At 45.7% G+C, this 21,053-nt stretch overlaps 1 pseudogene; it reads left to right on the plus strand.

Moving 5' to 3' along the window:
- The first annotated feature begins 4,546 nt into the window (after positions 1–4,546).
- Positions 4,547–20,953, plus strand: LOC138189517 (SURP and G-patch domain-containing protein 1-like; annotated as a pseudogene).
- The last annotated feature ends 100 nt before the right edge of the window (positions 20,954–21,053 follow it).

Genomic DNA, 21,053 nt, shown 5'->3' on the forward strand with positions numbered 1-21,053 from the left:
AAATACAGCGCACGTCAACCGGTTTGTGCTATGTCAACTCTGTGCCCTGTCAAATCTACCATAATTGCCGTTTTGGAGATTCTGCCGGAAATATTCAATTGGACGTATCTCCGTTTCCCTTGGAGATATGTCGACAGTTCGGTGCGCGTCATGCTCCACATTTGCTGCCAGATACAGCACACGTGCTCCTGTTTACATTATGTCAACAGGGGTCGGGGTCAAATCCAATGTTATTGCAGGTTTGCATATTCATGCTTCAATTATCAATTCCACTGCTATTGGTCATATGTCTACAATACGACGCGTGTTATACTCCAAATATATTGCTAAATACAGCGTACTTTTCTTGGTTTACGCTATGTCAACTCTAGGCCCTGTGAAATCCAGCTTTATTCCAGTTTATCAGATTCAGTCTTAAATATTCAACTGAACGTATCACAGTCTCTCTTACAGATATCTCGACCATTCGATGCGCGATGTACTCCACATTTGCTGCCAAATACAGCGCACCTGCACCTGTCATTATGTCAACTCAGGTCGAGGTTAAATCCAATGTCATTGCAGTACTGCATACTCAGGATTCAACAATCCATTCAACGTATCTCCGTTTCCATTATATATATGTCGACAGGTCAATGCCCTTTATACCCCACGTTTTCTGAGAAATACAGTGCACATCAACCTGATTGCGCTATGTCAACCCTGGTCCCTGCCAAATCTTCTGTAGTTGCAGTTTTGCATATTTAGGCTTCAGTATTCAATTCAACGTATCTCCGCGGAAGGATTCACCACAGTAGTAGGAGGACGAAGAGGGAGAGCGAGGCGAAAGAACAGGAAGCCTACGGTGCAACCTCTTCCAACGGTCCATGCTCCGACCGAGGCCGGAAGAACCAAGGGACGGGTATCGTCGTCTCTTCCTTCGTCGACATTGCGAATAGGGGCCTTGGCGCTCTGGACGGCGACCGGAGGCGGCTGATAGAGGGCAAGGACTTTCGCGGAGGCGGCCGCTCGGCCGGTGCGCCCCCGCACTGGAAGGGTATCCATGCGAGCACCAGGCAGCGGCAATGGACTCGGAGCTATCGGGGCAGGAAACAAACGCAACTCTACCGGGCGGGACGCGCACAGCGTGAAAGTGCCGGGCCTTCCCCGATACCCACGGTGTACCGCGGTATCGCTCACAGTGAGGGGCTGCTCGGGCTTCACGTACAGGGATGCGATGTCAGTGGTGAAGAGAGAAGTCAAGCTCTCCGAACTCGACATCGCGGAGTTAAGACCGAGAAGGGCGATCACGGGGGCGCCGCTGTTCGAAATCCCAGGCCAGGACGCTGGGAGCAAAGCATCGCGAGTGGCCGAGCAGATGGAGGCCACGCTGAAGGATTTGCCCGACAAGGTAAGCGTCCCGCGAAGGACGGCCGAACTCAGAGTGACCGGACTGGAGGACTCGGTCACCGCGGAGGAGGTGGCAGCCGCCGTTGCTGAGGCCGGAGGCTGCCACGCCGACGAGGTCAACGTGAGAGTTATATGCCCCGCTCCTCGGGACCTCGGGTCGGTATGGCTACGCTGCCCGCTGACTGCGGCCAGGAGATTCAGCAGAGGAAGAGATGCCGGACCAGGAGGTAGGATCAACATAGGTTGGTCAGCGCCGAGTGTTTTCGCTCTCCCTACGCTCCGACTCCAATGCTTCAAGTGCATGGAGTCGTCTCACGTGCGCCGTCAACTGCACATTGACGGCCGACCGGTCGGAGCGCTGCTACCGGTGCGGGGCGGAAGGGCATCGCGCCAGGGACTGCTCGGCGCGAGTACCCACGTGTCCGGTGTGCGCGGACCTGGGACTGCCCGCGTCGCATCGTATGGGAGCACCGGCAAACCGCCTGCCCGTAAGAGGAGGGCCGCACAGGAAGCAAGAACTGCCCCAGGCGACGGTGGGGATGCGGTGACGAGGAAGGAAACAATACCGCCGTCAACTGACCCCACGAAGGAGAGAAGAGAGGATGGAGAAGTCGGACACAACGACTGCGAGGGGAACGGCCCGGAGGAGGCTATGGAAATGGAGCCTTCACCGACGTGAGCGGAAGAAGAGGAGGAAGACAACTGCTCCTGCAGTGCAATCTTAAAAGCTACCGCCGCGCTCACGACTTAATGTTTCAGAGCCTGACGGAGCGGCGGATTGCTCTGGCGGCAGTGGCCGTGCCGTACAGCATTTCCGATTCGTCACGAGGCGCTGGGGATCTGATCGGCGCGGCTGCCATTTTTGGACTGGGATTGCTGGAAGCCTTTCCTGCTCGACGATTGAGCGGGTATGGGGCTTCGTGGCAGTGAAATGGGGCGACCTGGCCGTGGTGGCCGTCTACGTGTCGCCCAACATCAGCCGGACAGAATACGCCTCCTTTCTGGACGGACTCGCGGTTTGCACGAGACGTTTGGGCGCCTGCCCGTCATTGGTCCTCGGGGACTTCAACGCCCACTCAACGGCGTGGGGCTCCCGCAGGACCAACGGAAGGGTGCGCGACGTACAGGACTGGGCGGCCGCACTCGATCTCCGGCTTATGAACCGGGGGTCGCCCAGCACGTGCGTGGCGAGTGCATAGTGGACCTCACATGGGCAAACCCCGCCGCATCCAGCTCATCCCGCCGCGTTTCCGGTTGGGAGGACTCCCAGGAGGAGACCCTCTCGGACCACCTCTACATCTTGATGTAGGTGGCGGTCGGCGGCGCGATGGGCGATCGTTCGTCAGGTGCGCGCGGGCCCATCAGCCCACCGGAAGGGAGAAGGAAATTCCCGCGGTCGGCGGTGACCCGCCGCGACGAGGACTTCATGGTGGCGGCCACTATAGTCGTGGCTTGGTTGGAAGAATCCCCGACCGACGAGTACGCGGAAGCGGGAGCGACCCGGCTGAGGCGCGACATGCACGCGATCTGTGATTTGTGCATGCCACGGTCTGGAGCGCCGCGCCACGCCGGCGCAGTGTACTGGTGGTTCGAGGATATCGCTCGTCTCCGCGAGGCGTGCATCCATGCTCGGCGCCAGTACACCAGATCCCGCCGTAGACGGCGTTGGACGAAGACACGGTGGCTTGTCCGTACGAGGCCTACCGCGAAGCGCGGAGGCCCCTGCAACGAGCCATCAAGGAGGCGAAGAGGCGGACCTTGGACGAGCTTCTGGCCAGCCTCGACTCTAATCCCTGGAGGCGCCCTTACAAGACGGTATTGAACATACTCCGTCCATGGGCGCCTCCCTTAATGGAGAGCATGGAACCTCGGTTCCTGGAGGAGGTCGTCGGCACCCTGTTTCCGGGAGCAGCGAGCGAGGAATTTGGCAGCTTTACCGAAGAGGAGGAGCCGGAGCCTCGACCGCTGAAAGAAGAACCACGGGTCACTGCGGTAAGTTGGAGCCCGGTATCTAGGGTCACCGAGGAAGAACTGGCCGGGGCCGCCGTGAGAATCGGAGCGCGGAAAGCTCTGGTTCCCGATGGGGTCCCGGCCCGCCTCTGGAAGCACGACGCCGGGGTCTTGGCCCCGAGACTAATGCGTCTGTTCGACGGATGATTGTCTCGAGGTGAATTCCCCACTTCGTGGAAGGAGGGGCGGATGGTCCTGCTGCCGAAGCCGGGGCGCTCTCCGGACTCGCCTTCCGCCTTCCGGCCGGTGTGCCTTGCGGATGAGGCGGGCAAGAAGCTGGAGAGAGGATGATTGCCCGTCTGGAGTCGCATTTGTCCCGGAGCGTGCCCGGACTGCACGATGACCAGTTCGGTTTCCGGAGGGGGCGGTCTACGACCGACGCTGTCGCCCGTGTCCGCTGCCTTGTCGAGGGAGCCGTGCAGCGTGGTTACGTGGCGTTGGCAGTCTCGCTGGACCTGGTCAACGCCTTCAACAGCATCCTCTGGGACAGGATATGCCGGGCTCTCGAATTTCATCGGATACCCGCGTACCTGCGTCATGTGGTCCTGGTCCTGGTCCGGAGTATTGTCTGCAGCGTCCCGGGCGGAGGGTTGACCGGGAGGGCTGTACACCGCGGGGTCCCGCAAGGTTCGGTGTTGGGCCCGTTGCTGTGGAACATCGCGTACGACGCGGTGCTTCGGACGCCGATGCCTCCGAACTCGGCACTGGCGTGCTATGCCGACAACACGTTGATGCTGGTCTGGGGCACAGCATGGGGTAGAGCCGTCCGCCTGGCGGAGCTTTCGGTGGCCTGCGTGGTCGCCGAAATCAAGGGATTGGGACTGAGTGTGTCCCCTGAGAAGTCCGAGGCAATGTGGTTTTGTCGCAAGGCCGATCACGGGACGCCTCCAGCGGGTTATCTCCTGAGGTTGGAGCGGGCTGAGATCAGGGTCGGAACCAGCATGAAGTATCAGGGCCTGACCCTAGACAGCCACTGGACCGTCGGCGCTAACTCGAGCGCCTGACGCCGTCTGTTGAGGCGACGGCGAACGCCTCAGGACGTCTGCTGCCTCGGCTGGGCGGACCCGACGTCGGAGTGCGCCGGCTGTACGCCGGCAAGGTGCGATCGAGGCTCCTCTACGAAGCTCCGATCTGGGCGGAGGACCTGATGACCAACCGTCGCAGTCTCCTAGTGGTCAGGAGGCTGCACAGGACGGCGGCCATCAGGGTAGTAACAGGCTTCCGCACCATTTCGGCGGCGGCAGCGGCGGTGCCCGCCGGATTTCCCCCGTTCGAACTGCAGGCCCTGAGGTGTCGTGAGATTTATCTCCCAACTCGGGGTTTGTCAGGTGGGGCGGGCTCGGTGGGCGCCGACGTCAGGATTAGGCGACAGATGGCAAGACAGATGGCGCGCCAGCATTGTCACGAGAGTGGGTGCGCAGGGTGCTAAGCGTCCTCGGGGCCGTCTTTCCAAACTGGGACGTTTGGTTGGACGGCGGCGGGCCTCCCCTGACCTACAGAGTGTCGCAGGTGCTCACCGGACACGGTTGCTGCGGTGACTATCTGCACCAAGTAGGGGAGATAGCGACCGCGCATTGCCAACATTGCGATGCGAGCGTGGATTCGGTGCAGCACACGCTGGAATACTGCCCGGCGTGGGTGCGGCCGCGCCACGACCTCATCGTGGAAATCGGTTGTGATCTATCGCCGCCGACGATCCTCGAGGCATTGTCCGTAAGCCAGAGAAGGAGGAGGGCCGTGACCTCCTTCTTTGAGCAAGTCATGCTTCGAAAAGAGGCAGCGGGGAGGGTGAGGGTGCGGTACTCTCACCCTGAGAGGATTGAACGGCGTGGGCGCGGCATAGGCCATGGACACGATTCGGTGAGACGCACTAGGTCCGCCGCGTCCCTCGGTGGGGTGCAAGCTTAGGCGCTGGCAGCTCAGCGCCCTGGGGCCGCAAAGAAGCCCGGTAGGGGAACCGGACTGCCTGGCACGGCGGCTCCGGCGACGGGGCGCGGTGTGACGTGGCCGCACATCACTCCATTAGGGGACGTATTGAGCGCGGGAGGGGGGCACGGTGTATCGCTTTCACCGGTTCCCGGCCCCCTCTCGATCGCAGCCGGGACGGTTATCGTGGAGGTTTTAGTCGGTTGGAGTCTGGCACTACCACACCGCTTTTCCCCAGAAGCGACCTGGTGTCCGTGCGGATTTCCTCCACGTTAATAAAAAAAGAAAAAAAATAAAAAGTTAGTTTCAATAGTGTTATATTGTGTGTTCTATTTCTTTTATGTTCATTTAGATTATTAGTAGTTTGGTTCGAAATATGTATGCATGTATGTTTCGTAATGTAGTTTTCATATATAGTTCTTTAAATTTACTGAAATGTTGGCTAGTCTTAATTATGTATTTTATTTTATGTTTACTAGATTACTAATTCTTTGATTTAATAGTGTAGAACACACACAGACATATATATATTTCTGACAGTGTGGTTTTCATATAAAATTCTTTAATAATGTAGTATTGTATATTTTAGGTTATGTATTCGTTAGAATGTTAATTATTTGATTTCATATATACATAAATGATTTTGTAATGTGATAATTTTGGATTTGTTACATAGCATTGACAGTTTTATTTCTAATGTTTACTAGGTTATTATTTGTTTAATGTGATTTACATATATGTTTATACTTGACGGTAGAATTTCTGTATGTAAATCTTCAAGTTTGTTATGGTGTTAATTGTTCTTAATCGCTTGATTTGTTAACAGGTTTGCTTAGTCGTTAATATTTTATCTATTTTATTCCTTGTATTTGTTAATTAAAAATATGTATTCCTGTTGTATCAATTATTTCCTTTCTGTAGTCATTCTTATTTTTGAATCATCAGGGCAGTTTACGGCTTGTACTGTTTATTAATTAGTTTCTTCAATCATTTTACATATTTTATACTTGTAGATTAATCAAAATGTGTCCTCCTATTGTTCCGTTTATTCTCCCTTACTATTACGTAGTATGTGATTGTTCTTATTTCTTGATTTATTTGTTCGGTTCGCGACTCGTTCAATTCAGTAGTTAGTTTTATTCAATGATTTTTAATTCTTCCTTTTTTTTATTTTCTTATTTTGTATTTTACATATTCCATCTTCGTTAGTTGATTGCCGTATATCTTCCTCTTGTTGCTTTTCCTTTATTTTGCTAATTTGTCGTATATAATCCTTCTTATTCTTGATTTATTTGATCGGCTCACGTCTAGTGTAGTTTATTAATCGATATTATTTATTTTATTTTATACTAATTGTTATTGGTTAGGTTTTCGAATCGTACTGTGACATTTCCATCAGTTTACTAATCGATTTTATTTATTTTATTTTATCTTAAGTGTTATTGGTTAGGTTTTCGAATCAAGGTTTATTCTTCGCCGAGTTGTCGAATCATAGGTTATTCTTGCTTAATTGTTAGGTTGTGTAGTAATTTATTAATTAGTTTGTTCAAATCGCGAGTCGGTTATTGGTAGGCTTATTGAATGTTATATACATATTGTAATTTCGACCAATCGCGAAGAGACGCAATCGTGAGGAGAGGCGTTAACGGGAGTCGTAAATTCCCGTTACGATTATAATAATCGACAGCACGAGTAGATCGATCCCCTGATTTCCGTTAAGATAATAGGGGTGAGAATAGGGGTTTTATTTCCAACACTTAAGTTACACTGTTGAGTAGATACAATTCCGAGATGACACATTGGCGCACGAAGATAATATAGATGTACAATAGAACAAGGCTGTTATAGTTGAATTTAGTATGTTAATTTACATAGCGTTAGATTTAGATGTTAGACTTCGACGTTGAAAGTTGACCCTTCTAACGGTGTAGAAGCAGTAGTTGACTTTTCTAACGGTGTAGAAGAAGTAGTTGATTTTCCCAGCGGTGTAGGACAAGTGGTTGACTTTCCCTGCGGTGTAGGACAAGTCGTTGACTTTCCCTGCGGTGTAGGACAAGTAAAGTTGGGTGACGATGCTGTGTAGGAGGAAAGCTAGCGATGGGTGTGTCTAGGGCGCGAGACCATCGGATTTGATCATGACATTTTGGACAGGAAAGTGAGGGCAGTATACATTGCTTCTGATTGGCCAAACGAAGGTTGGTGGATTAGGAAGATCTTAGCCGCCCTCGATAGAAAGTTGCTAGTAGGAAGCACCGTACGTGAGAAAAACTAGCTTTCCCTTGTCAAGCCGTAGTAGACAATAGTCGTTAAAAAGTAATAAAAAAAAGATATTTGTTCGGTCTGAAGGACCTTAGCTAGCAAATTACTCGGATTTATGACGGGTCCTTAAGACTATTGAGGGTACGCAGTAAGGATGAGCGGATATCTGGTGTCCGTCTGCCCGCGGTGAATGGCCTGAATACTCCGCATTCGCTGCCAAATACAGCGCGCATCAGCCAGTTAGCGCTATTTCAACTTACGTCCCTCCCATATTCATTGTAATTGCAATTTTGCAGATTCTGTCTTAAATACTCAATTGAACGTTTCATTGGAGATATGTCGGCAATTCGATGCGCGTTTTACATTATATGCATTATGTGCTGTTTACATTATATCAACTCGAGTCGAGGTTAAATCCAATGTTATTGCAGTATGCATATTCAGCATTCAATATTCAATTAAACGCATCTCCGCTGCTATTGGTGGTATGTCGACAATTTCATGCGCGATATACTCCTCATTCGCTGCAAAATACCACGCCTTTCAACCGGTTTGCGCTGTGTCAACTCTGTTCTCTGTCAAATCAAGCGTAATTGCTGATTAGCATATTCTGTATTTAGTGTTCAGTTAAACGTATGTCCGTTTCCATTGGAGATATGTCCACAATTCGATGCGCGTTATAATCCACATTTGCGGCGAAATACAGCGCACTTGCACCTGTATACATTTTGTCAACTCGGGTCGAGGTCAAATCCAATGTTAATGCAGTACTGCATATCCAGGTTTCAATATTCAATTAAACGTACCTCCGCGGCCATTTGTGGTATGTCAAAAATTGGATGCGCGATATACTCCTAACTTGCTGCCAAATACAGCGCACACCAACCGGTTTGCGCAATGTCAGCTCTGTGTCCTGTAAAAAACCATTGTATTTGCAGTTTGGCATATTTTGGCTTAAGTATCCAATTGAACGCCTCTCAGCTGCTATTGGTGATATGTCGACAATTTGATGCGCGTTATACTCCACATTTGGTGCCAAATACAGCGCCCTTGAGCTAGTTTGCGCTATGTCAAATCTGTGCTCTGTCAAATCCAGCGCAATTGCAATTTTGCTGATTCTGCCTTAAATATTGAATTGAACGCTTCCCCGTTTCCATAGGAGATATGTGGACAATTCGGTGAGCGGTCTACTCCAAATTTGCTGCCAAATACAGCGCACATCAACCGGTTTGTGCAATGTCAACTCTGTGTGCTCTGAAATCCATAGTGATTACAGTGTAGCATATTTAGCAGTAAGCATTCATTTGAACGTATCTCCGTTTATATTGGAGATATGTCGACAATTCTATGCGCGTTCTACTCCATATTTGCTGCTAAATACAGCTTGTATCACACGGTTTTTACTATGTCAACCCAGGTTCCTGCGAAATCGTTTGCAATTGCAGTTTTGCATATTTAGGCTTAAGTATTCCAACTAAACGTATCTCCGCTGTTCTTGGTGGTATGTCGACGAACCAATGCGCATTATACTCCTCATTTGCTGCCAAATACAGCGCGCATCAGCAGGTTTTTGCTATGTCAATTCTGGTCTATCGCCAACTCACTGTCATTGCAGTTCTGCATATTAAGGATTAAGTATTCAATTCAACGTATCTCCGCTGCTATTGGTGGTATGTGGACAATTCGATGAGAGTTGTACTCCTCATTTACTGCCAAATGTAGCGCACGTGCTCCTGTTTACGCTATGTCAACTCTGATCGATGTCAAATAACAGTGATATTACAGTTCGGCGTATTCAGGCTTGAATATTCATTTGAATGTATCTCGGTTTAATTGCTGATATATCGACAATTTGATGAGCGTATTACTACACATTTCCTGCCATATACAGCGCGCATCAGTCGGTTTTTGCTATATCAACCCCGGTCACTGCCAAATCCTTTGTATTTTCAGTTTTCCACATTTAGGCTTTAGTATTCAATTAAGCGTATCTCCGCTGCTATTGGTGGTATGTCGACAATTCGATGCGGATTATAATCCACATTTGCTGCCAAATACAGCGGTCCTGCTCCTGTTTACATTATGTCAACTCGGGTCGAGGTCAAATCCAATGTTGACTCTATTCCCTGTCAAATTTAGCGTAGTTACTGCTTTACAGATTCTGTCTTAAATATTCAAATCAACATATCTCCGCTTCTATTTCAGATATGTCGACAATTCGATGTGTGTTATGCTGCATATTTGCTGCCAAATACTGCGTACATCGGCCGGTTTACGCTATATCAACTCCGGTCCCGTCCAAATCCAATGTATATGCAGTTGTTCATATTTTGGCTGAAATATTCAATTCACCGCAATTAGAGGTATGTCGGCAATTCGAAGCGCATTATACTCTTCATGCTCTTGAACGCCTTCAGGTATTTCGTCTGTCAGCTATTTGTACTTTCTATATAGCCCATAGATACGTTAATAATTTCTTATAAGTGTCTACAAGACAGATCAATTATTGTATTCAGAAAGGTGTTGTTCCATTTGGAGGAATGCGGTTGATCTTTTTTCGTTGCTGAACAATTTCTGCGACACACCCGTCAAGATAGGTTTTCGCGTGTTTAGGACAGATGTCGTACTTTTAGTCGAAAGTGATTCCACGCTGTGTCAGTGGAAGCTAAATCGATTAAATTGCCGCTCTTAACGTTCAAAATACAGGAAGGATTTGTTAATATGGATAACGTGGCTGAAACATCTCAAGGCAAATTTTTTAATTGTTAATGAAAAGCTTCGTAATTCAAGCACATTTGTATATACCATTTACTCGCCTTCTCTTATTTCATGTTCGTGTTAACCTCAAGATATAGAATCAGTATAAAAGAAAGAGTAACACTTATCTTGGAGCTGAGTGGAGTAAAGAAAGGTTAATCGAAGGATTGTGACGAATAAAAGCTGAATAAAGCGGCAAACCTGATGCGGTGCGATATTGGAATTCCAATATTATGTATTAGAATTCTAGGACGGTGACATCGAATTAACAATACTGCGAAAATTCGATTATAACCTGGGAGCAAGCGTGCATAATCATTTTCTCTGTCTATGATTGTATTACATCTGTTAATAATAATATAATATGCAATTTCTTGTTCATCTCTTTATCTCGTCAGATCTCGTAGGGGAAGAAAATGAAAATAGTCTACGCGTTGTAGACCCATTCTTAAACTATAGCAACGTAACTATTTCCCGTTCAAAATCTGGCCAAAATCTCCGAAGATTGGCTCTTGGCGGAGCAACGTCGCGACCCCCAAATCACCGAAATCGTTGATAAGTTGCGGAACGACGAGCTTGCGGACGACGTCGCGAATACGTACGAATTACGATCCGGCACCCTGTACCGTAAGATACAAAGGAGAGGCAGAACTCTCTGCTTGTCCATTGTCCCAAGAGGCTTTAGGTGGTTCGTGATCAACCATGTGCACCAGTCAATTATGCACTTAGGATGGGATAAAACGCTCGAGAAACTGTACGAGTATTATTGGTTCGAGGGAATGGCGAAATACGTTCGCAAATTCGTTGAGAACTGTCATGCTTGTCGAGTTTCAAAGGCTAGTTCAGGCAAAACACAAGCCGAACTACATCCTATACCTAAGACCAGCATACCTTGGCACACGGTTCACATGGATATCACGGGAAAACAAGTCTACTACAAAGATTAACAAATAATAAGTCTAGTGAATAATAAGCTTAACAAATAATAAAGTTAGTGGAAAATAAATCGAACGAATAATAAGTTTAACAAATAATAAAGTTAGTGGATAATAAGTTGAACGATTAATAAGTCTAACAAATAATAAAACTAATGAATAATACGTTTAACGGATAGTAAGTTCAATGAATAATATGATTTACAAACAATAAGTTAATAATCGTTATAAACAATAATTTTGAGTTCAAACGAATCCACGATCGACGGGATGACTCCTTACTAAGCGTAAACTGATCTTAAGCACAGAAACACGACGTGTCACTCTCCAAAGCAGTCACAAGACGAATGCCAGCCTCGTCGAGATTTTTCTCGCTGTACAATTGCATTTGTTTTTTTATACCCGTTTGGAAGCATTGAGAAGGTTCCAAACGCCCTTGTTAGGCAGACTCGTTGGATGCATCGAGAAAGTTCCAAACGCCGTTGTTAGGCAGACTCGTTGGAAGCATCGAGAAAATTCCAAACGCCGTTGTTAGGCAGTTTCTGCCTGAGTACATCCCGTGACAGTGGCTACGTTCGGCGACCAATTGTCGCCTCGAACCCAATCTTGATATCACAAATCTCGAACAATTACAGCTATGATAACATCCAGGCTAGACTACTAGAAGATGTTCCAAAAATTTCCAAGGAACGGCTTCGGCTTTCCTTTCATCTTCGACACGGCCATTCTGACTGTCACACGTCCTCGTGTGTAGCTAAAATACAGAGTTTTTTTTTAACATTAGACTCGTTGTAACTGATATTATCTACCATTCAGTTAAATGTTCCAAATACGTCAAGGGTCCAGTTCGACAACAAGATTTTATTCGAAGGTTTAACAAGCAAGGAAATGAAACAGAACTCAAATTGGTAGTGTCATAGTTTGTATTTCGAAGTGCTAGTTGCATTCCGTGAGTCACCAGTCAGACCGCAACGACACGACAGATCATTTTCGATTTCGTACACGGGTGAATCTCAGATTGTTGGATCGTGTTACCACGTTGGGCGTATTACGAAGGCGCAGAGTGTCTCACTGGACGTATTACGAAGGCGCAAAGTGTCCCACTGGACGTATTAGGAAGGCGCAGAGTGTCCCACTGGACGTATTACGAAGGCGCAGAGTGTCCCACTGGACATATTACGAAGGCGCAGAGTGTCCCACTGGACATATTACGAAGGCGCAGAGCACCACACTGGATGCACGGCCACAACGTGGTATTAATGATCCTCTGAGGTCCGTGTACTCGCATCGTTATTATCACCGTCGCTGTCATCGCCGCAGACGTCCAACTCAGCAGGAACGCAACTATTTGGCATTTTTCTTAGTTTGTCATGACTGTCCTTGTATGTCCGTTTACCGTGTAAGGTCTTTAAAGTATATCGGTCCCCTTCCAAAATCTCTGCTATCACGAATGGACCCCTGAATTTCGGGTCCAACTTCGTTTGGTTCCTTTCCTAATTTTTTCGTAACACAAAGTCACCAAGGTTAAACCCAACTACCTTGGCTTTCGTTTTGTCGAACCTGTCTTTATCATAGCTAGCGCAATTCTCCATGTTCTGTATCGCCTGTTGTCTTACATGGGAGATATCTACTTCTCTTTCTTTGATGTTGTCGGGTACGGGCAAGCTGTGGGGTCTCGCTGTTTTACCAATTATTAGTTCCAATGGGCTCGACTTAATCACGCGGTTGGGTGTACAATTTAAAGCCAGTTGTGTTTCCCCGATCGCGTCTTGCCAAGACCGCCCGGTCGTTTCTATTGTTGTGAACATATTTTTTTTTAGCGTACCCATAATACGCTCTACCTGTCCATTAGCTCTACTAGCACCGGTTACCATTAAGTGGAGTTTAATGTGTCTATCTTGACAAAAGTCTTGAAATTCTTTGCCCTTAAAAGATCTTCCCTGGTCCGCTATTATCCAGCGAGGACTCCCGAATAAAAATATAGTATACTTAAGTGTTTTAACGATACTAAGGGAATCTATTTTACGAGTATGATGCAGATATACGAATTTAATGAAGACGTCGACCAAAACAATGACATATTCTTTCGAATCACTTTTACCGCTTAGTTTGTCCGTTATGTCCACGTGAACTGTATGCCAGGGTATGCTGGTCTTAGGTATAGGATGTAATTCAGCTTGTATTTTACCTGAACTAGCCTTCGAAACTCGACAAGCATGACAGTTCTCAACGAATTTACGAACATATTTCGCCATTCCCTCGAACCAATAATACTCGTACAGTTTCTCGAGCGTTTTATCCCATCCTAAGTGCATGATTGACTGGTGCACATGGTTGATCACGGACCACCTAAAGCCTCTTGGGACAATGGGCAAGCAGAGAGTTCTGCCTCTCCTTTGTATCTTACGGTACAGGGTGCCGGATCGTAATTCGTACGTATTCGCGACGTCGTCCGCAAGCTCGTCGTTCCGCAACTTATCGACGATTTCCGTAATTTGAGGATCGCGACGTTGCTCCGCCAAGAGCCAATCTTCGGAGATTTCGGCCAGATTGAGTTCTTTTTCGGCAATTTTGACGATCGTATGGTGATCCGAGTCTACGGGGTTCCGCGAAAAGAAATCGACGTGAGCCATTCGTCTGCCTTCCCGATACATAATGTCAAAGGTAAAAGTTTGTAGGTAAGCCCACCACCTGTAAATCCTGTCATTTAAATGCACCTTATTGCTGGATGCCTTCAAGGAATTGCAAACAGTGACAACAAGGAATTCTTGCCTGTGTAGATAGTGGCGAAAATGCTTGACGGCGTTTACGACTGCTAACGTTTCTAATTCATAGGAATGATATCTAGATTCCGTTGGGCTAGTCTTTTTGCTGTAATACTCTACTACTCTATTTTTACCTTCGACCTTTTGCATTAGGATAGCCCCGTAGCCTTCTGAACTAGCGTCGGTGTGTAGCTCTATTGGGTAATTGGGATCAAATATCATTAGCACCGATTCATCGGTCAGAATAGAAATTACTTTTTGCCTTATCTTTTCATGTTTATCCGTCCAATTTATGTTCTTGTTACCGGAAGTGAGTGCATACAAAGGTTTCATTACTTGTGAGAATTTTGGAACGAAACTTCGAAAATAAGAAGCTAGACCGATGAACTGCCGAAGCTGTGTAAAGGTCGTCGGTGCGGGTAAAGAGCTTAAGGCGTGTATTTTACCCGGGTTGGGGCGAACTTCTACGTTACAAATTACATAACCCAAATAGAGTACCGAGGTCGTTAGAAAAGAACATTTTGAAAAGTTGAAAGAGAATCCGGCTTTTACAAGGGTATCTAATACGATGTTCAATCGTTCTAGGGCTTGATCTACCGAGTCAGCGATAATTAAGACGTCATCCAAGTAAACTACGACGTATGAATAAGCAAGGTCGCCTAAGGCTTTGAAAATGGCTCTCTGGAAAACGGCTGGTGCATTTTTCAACCCAAACGGCATCGTTACATATTCGTACTGACCGTCGGGGGTGACGAACGCTGTATATTCAGTGGAGTTAGGGTGAATAGGGATCTGATGAAATCCACTGGCCATGTCAAAGCTAATGAAGTATCTCGCACTCTGCAATCTCACGATTTGATCAGCAATAAGGGGTAAGGGATACCGATCCGCGACCGTGTTTTTATTTAGCGCCCGGAAATCTACGCACAATCTGTCTGATCCGTCCTTCTTCTTCACGAGTAACATGGGGCTCGCGAACGGCGAATTACTAGGTTTTACAATTTTTGCCCTAATCAGTTCACTTATCCGCTCGCGCACTATTCTCCGCTCTTCCCCGCTAAGTCTGTAAGGACTTCTTTGTACGGTGACATTAGGGTCAATCAACCGAATTTCTAACTGGCCCGTACTCACACGCGTCCGCGGGAAACCCGTAATAAATGACTCTTTGAATTTTTCGAGAACAGAGATCAATCGATTTTTGTCGTTACCAACTACATCAGTGTTGATCTCGTTAATGTTGACCGCATCTTCCGCGACTTTGCTACAGGCGTTAACCATTTTTGTCTTGCAAATATCGACGCTATTTCGTGTAATATTCACGTCAAAACCTTGACTCAAGATTTCACGACCAATCATGATATCTTATTTTATGTAGCTATCAGCAAGGACATGAAAAGTTATCTCCAGTGTAAAACCGTTAATAAATACAGTGGACAAGATCTGAAATGTACTGTTAACACAAGTATTTCCTATGCCTCGCATTACTACTACATCAGTCGTTCGTTTGCCAGAAAATTTCGAAGATATAGATTCTTTTATTAATGAGCATTCGGCTCCGGAATCGAAACAAAATGGGAACGACGCACCCAGATGACTTAAACTACCAGCTGGAGACTCCACCACGCAGGAGTCAACTCGACGTTTGTTCTTGGGGCCGGGTTTTCTCTTCTGCAGTAGCGGACAATCAGGTGCGATATGGCCCTACGCACGACACTTGAAGCAAACCACCTTGGACGATGCGGCGGGATCGGCGCCTGCGACTTCGGGGTTAAAGCGTGGTAATGAACATTTTCCGGGTTTAACATTCGGCTCAAGCTCCCTCCGTTTTTGCGCTAGCGTCTGAATTAACTCGCGCATAAATGCCATCTGTTCTTGTATCACTTTAAGTGGTTCTGATCCCACTTCTGATGTCGGGGAGAGATTGGAATCTTGGGCGCGCGACAACTCCCCACGTGAGCCATCCATTGTTCAACACAACCGAGACTATACTTTCACGTATACACAAGTCTACTACAAAGATCAACAAATAATAAGTCTAGTGAATAATAAGCTTAACAAATAACAAAGTTAGTGGAAAATAAATCTAACGAACAATAAGTTAAACAAATAAAAAAGTTAGTGGATAATAAGTTGAATGGTTAGTAAGTCTAACAAATAATAAAGCTAATGAATAATACGTTTAACGGATAGCAAGTTCAATGAATAATATGATTCACAAACAATAAGTCAATAATCGTTATAAACAATAATTCTGAGTTCAAACGAATCCACGATCAACGGGACGACTCCTCACCAAGCGCAGACCGATCCCAAGCACAGAAACACGACGTGTCACTCTCCAAAGCAGTCACAAGACGAATGCCAGCCTCGTCGAGATTTTTCTCGCTGTACAATTGCATTTGTTTTTCTATACCCGTTTGGAAGCATCGAGAAGGTTCCAAACGCCGTTGTTAGGCAGACTCGTTGGAAGCATCGAGAAAGTTCCAAACGCCGTTGTTAGGCAGACTCGTTGGAAGCATCGAGAAAATTCCAAACGCCGTTGTTAGGCAGTTTCTGCCTGAGTACATCCCGTGACCGTGACTGCGTTCGGCGACCAATTGTCGCCTCGAACCCAATCTTGATATCACAAATCTCGAACAATTACAGCTATGATAAAGTCCAGGCTAGACTACTAGAAGATGTTCCCAAAATTTCCAAGGAACGGCTTCGGCTTTCCTTTCATCTCCGATATATATATATATATATATATATATATATATATATATATATATATATATATATATATATATGTCGGAGATGAAAGGACATCGGAGTCCTCCCTTTGGAACCCCGGGAAAATCCCTTAACACCGTAATCTAGATTCTATCATAGGCGTAATTAAACAATTGTCGTCTTTCGATCCGATTGTATTTGTTCAAGATTTGTGATAATGAGCTTGGGCTCGAGGCGATAGCCAGTCGCCGAACGTAGCCGCGGTCACGGGATGAACGCTTTGCCTAACAAAGGTATGAAGTAATTCTATAGCTCTCCTTAAAAGAAATATCTCTGGCGACACGCGACAGTAAACATTCCAACGGTCTCTGTCCCGTGGCCACACGCAGTCCCTATTCTTCGAGTAAGATGATTGCCAGATGTCGATGTGTCTCCACAGTACGTGATCAGCTAGCCCGAGGGCCGTTATAAACACTAAGATCTAGTTACCTAAAGTCCTTCAAACAGATAAACAGTCTTTGTCCCAACTACGGGAAGATAGGGGAGATCTATTTCTTTCAACGAACGGCGTCTCCCACTAGCAACTTTCCTTCGAGGGCGGCTGGCATCTTTTCTAACCACCGATATGGAGATTGACCAATTAGCAGCAACGTTAATTTCCCTTACTTTATGAACGAGGACTATCCTCGACGAATCCGATGATCTCGTGTCCTTAGACACACCCCATCATAGTTTTCCTCTGCAGCATCGTCGCGACGAAAAGTCATTCTCTCGCGAGATCGTATTAGCGACTCACTTAGCGTCTGTACGCTCGGTGGATATTCACCGTTTTAACAAAGAGTCCGACTTAGATTTTGTGGGCACGTTCATCCATCACCCCGTCGACCGCGGATTCGTTATTGAACCTAGGATCATTATCATTAGTTTCTCGAGTGTCTAATTGCCACGGTTGCTTGTCCAATTCCATAATAATCGTATCTGCACTAGTCAATGTCTTCTCTATTGCTTATCGACAATGCGTAAACCAAACGACGATTCGTTTCACGCCCCAATCCAAATTCCAATGTGCACCCGACATATATATATATATATTGTTTAGACTCCGTCGTCGTCGTCGTCGCCGTCATTGTTGCCGCCGCCGTCGTCGTCGTCGTCGCTGTCGCCATCGCCGTTATTGTTGCTGCCGCCGCCGTCGTCGTCGTTACCGTCATCATCGCCATCAACTTCTTTGTCATTATCTTCGTTATCGTCCACATTATTGGTGTCATCAGAATCGAGTACGCGACGACACTTAGCTTCAACCGGACAGCAATGCGGTGTACCACCTCCTACACCATTACAACCTATAAACTTACCACCTCCAAACATTCTTCCTCCTAATATATTATCGAGAATGACACAAATGCCACCAAGCGTAATATCGATTCCGGCTACGCAGACAAGCGTGGTCAGTGTACCGAATGCATCAAACGTGCCAAATGTCCCAAACGTCCCACAGCCAAATGTAATACCATCTGTGATGATGTCCGCTCCACCACCAGTTCACAATGTTGCCTCGAATATGAATTCAATTCCAGCGCCCAATTTTAATATTCCACCTCCGAATGTACCACCCCCTTCCTTAATTCCAAACGCCAGACCGCCGCTTTCTTTAATGTCGTCCAGTTACCCTCTTCCTAATCAAGTCGCTCAGGTACCTATGGGACCACCTAATGTACAAGTGCCACCACCAGTGAGGCCATTGACTGATCTACAAGCCTCTGAACAGCTAGGTACGATATGTCGATTATTTTCATTTATTTCTTCGTTTCGGCGTATCGCCGCATGTTTATATTTACGAAGAACAAGTTATTTCTTGTAAAATGGATTACTTGTTCGCGCAGTCCAGAATATGTAAGTGTGCGTGCGTATGCGTATGCGCGCGCGCGATACGCCGAATACAAGACGCGTGGGCGAATACGAAACTTGCAAAAAGCAAATTCGTGCTGATCATTCGTGTAGACGAATACGTGTTCTACACTACAGAAACAAAAACAAAATCCAGAGCTTTTAGCGTTGTTACGCATGTCTGACAAAGGCTTCTAAGTGTGTCCCCTAGAGGCTGAGCAGCTGGCACGCATCGTCACTGACTGTGGGGATGAAATCGAATAAGAAGCACGAGAGAAGAATGCCCAAGATCCTAAATTATGGTAACTACTGTCCTCTCTGGTCCCCCATCTATAGTGTCTTTATACGTGTAGCGTTTGCACATATCACATTTTCTTTATTTCACCTTACGTATCGTTCGTTCGTCTTTTTTGTACAACATTGCTCTATTTCAAGCACTAGATACAGCATCTAGGTGTAATGTATTACAATGCTTGCTTTGTCTGTATCACCTCTCCGTTCTCTACTTCCTTTTTAATCAAATAGCGAAATCTTACCGATAATATTTGATAATAACGATAAATTGAAATTGTGGTGAAATTGTAATTAAAATTTGACCAATAAGTTTTCTAATCATACATATATCGTGCGTCCAAAACGTGAATGTCTATCTTCATTTCTTATTTACAATTATTTATAATTACTATTTTATCCTCTGTAAAACAACATACGTTAGAGTATGTTCCCCTAATTAGTTTATAAAATATTCCTTTTATAAAACAAAGACAATACCTAAATTCTTCAATGTAATTGACGAATCAAAGGCGTGACATATTGGACGAACATACGAATATACGAGCTGTTTTCTTATAAAACACCTGTTATCTTCTATTCTTTCTTCTTATTCTTTTTTTTTCTTTTATTTTTTTCCCTCTTTAATGTGTCTCTTTTAATCTAAAGGAATTTAATTTAGGAGACTATGTTACTCGTCAGAAGTTTTAAGTTTTGTTTTAATCAAGGTTTCTGCACCAAAAGCAAAGTGCAGCCTATATGCAGTACAGGGGATTGGCAAAATTTCGCACCGAAAAATCCGTTAAGGAAAATAAAAACACCGGCGCGGAACTCTATTGTCCGGAAGAAGCTCTCAGCGATAATGACGATAGCGATCAAGGTCCTACCTCTAACAAGCATGTTTCACCACAAGGTATATATAATGTATATTTATTTTTGCATCGTGTCATCATCTACCATTATTGATTATAATTATTTGTACATTAAACAGAAAAGAAACGAGAGAGAGAGCGATAACAATTCTACAGATCGATCAAAGGAAGACAACAAGGAAGAACGTAAACGAAAAAGACGTAGCCGATGGGGTGATCCAGATAATAAGGTGCCTGTAGCAGAAATGAACACGTTAACCAGCCATAATAAACAGCAAAGTAGTAGTGGCTTTTCACAGCCAGGTATCGCGATTCCTGGACAAATTGGACAACCGGCTGTTATAATTCCATCACCAAAAGTGCAACGTACGGAAACAAAGAACCCTATGTTAACTAAAATATCAAGGAACGATCCAGCCTTGATACAATATGCACGACAAACTTTGGGGACGTTAGATCTCACTGAAGAGCAAAGGAAAAAAGCCGAAGATCATTACAAGGTGACAAGATTGTTTATTTTAAAATTGTTTTATTTCAAGCGTTCATTTAAGATTTAAGATTAAGATCGAGCTTAGTACTTTGTTAATTCAACTATGTGTAAATTCTGCCAACTCACTCACCGTTTATTCTAACCTTCATTCAGATAAATCTTCTCTACCAAAACTTATTAAGAAAAAGAGAAGAAGTAAGACGTTTAGAAGCACAGGGTAAGCACAAATACGAATACGACAGTGACGAAGAGACGGAAGGTGGTACTTGGGAACACAAACTCAAATCTGCCGAAATGGAGGCTACTCAAATGTGGGCTGAAGAATTGACGGCCCAAGCAGAAGGAAAGCATCATATTGGTGATATCTTGCCACCGGATGAACTTAAAAAATTTATGGAACAATATAACGCAGTTAATCAAGGGAAGGAACCTGACCTTAGCGATTACAAGGAGTACAAACTAAAAGAAGATAACATCGGTACGCAGCCTGCCTTTCTTTGCGCGTCCATGTATTTACATATATTAAAATATATATGTATCTTTTTGTCAGTAAGTTATGTTTGACAACCAAATTAACGAAGTTTGCAATTCTTTAGGATTTCACATGCTACAAAAACTTGGTTGGAGCGAAGGACAAGGATTAGGTAGCGAAGGCAATGGTCGCATCGAACCTATTAATAAGTAAGTAGTTCCTGACTGATTGTACTTATTATATTCGCGTTAATTTCACATATAAACATATAATACATGTGAATTATTTTTATGATAGAAGTTTACCGTA

This window comes from Bombus flavifrons, unplaced genomic scaffold, assembly GCF_040668555.2.
Source record: "Bombus flavifrons isolate JBK064 unplaced genomic scaffold, iyBomFlav1_principal scaffold0118, whole genome shotgun sequence".
NCBI classification, from domain to species: domain Eukaryota; kingdom Metazoa; phylum Arthropoda; class Insecta; order Hymenoptera; family Apidae; genus Bombus; species Bombus flavifrons.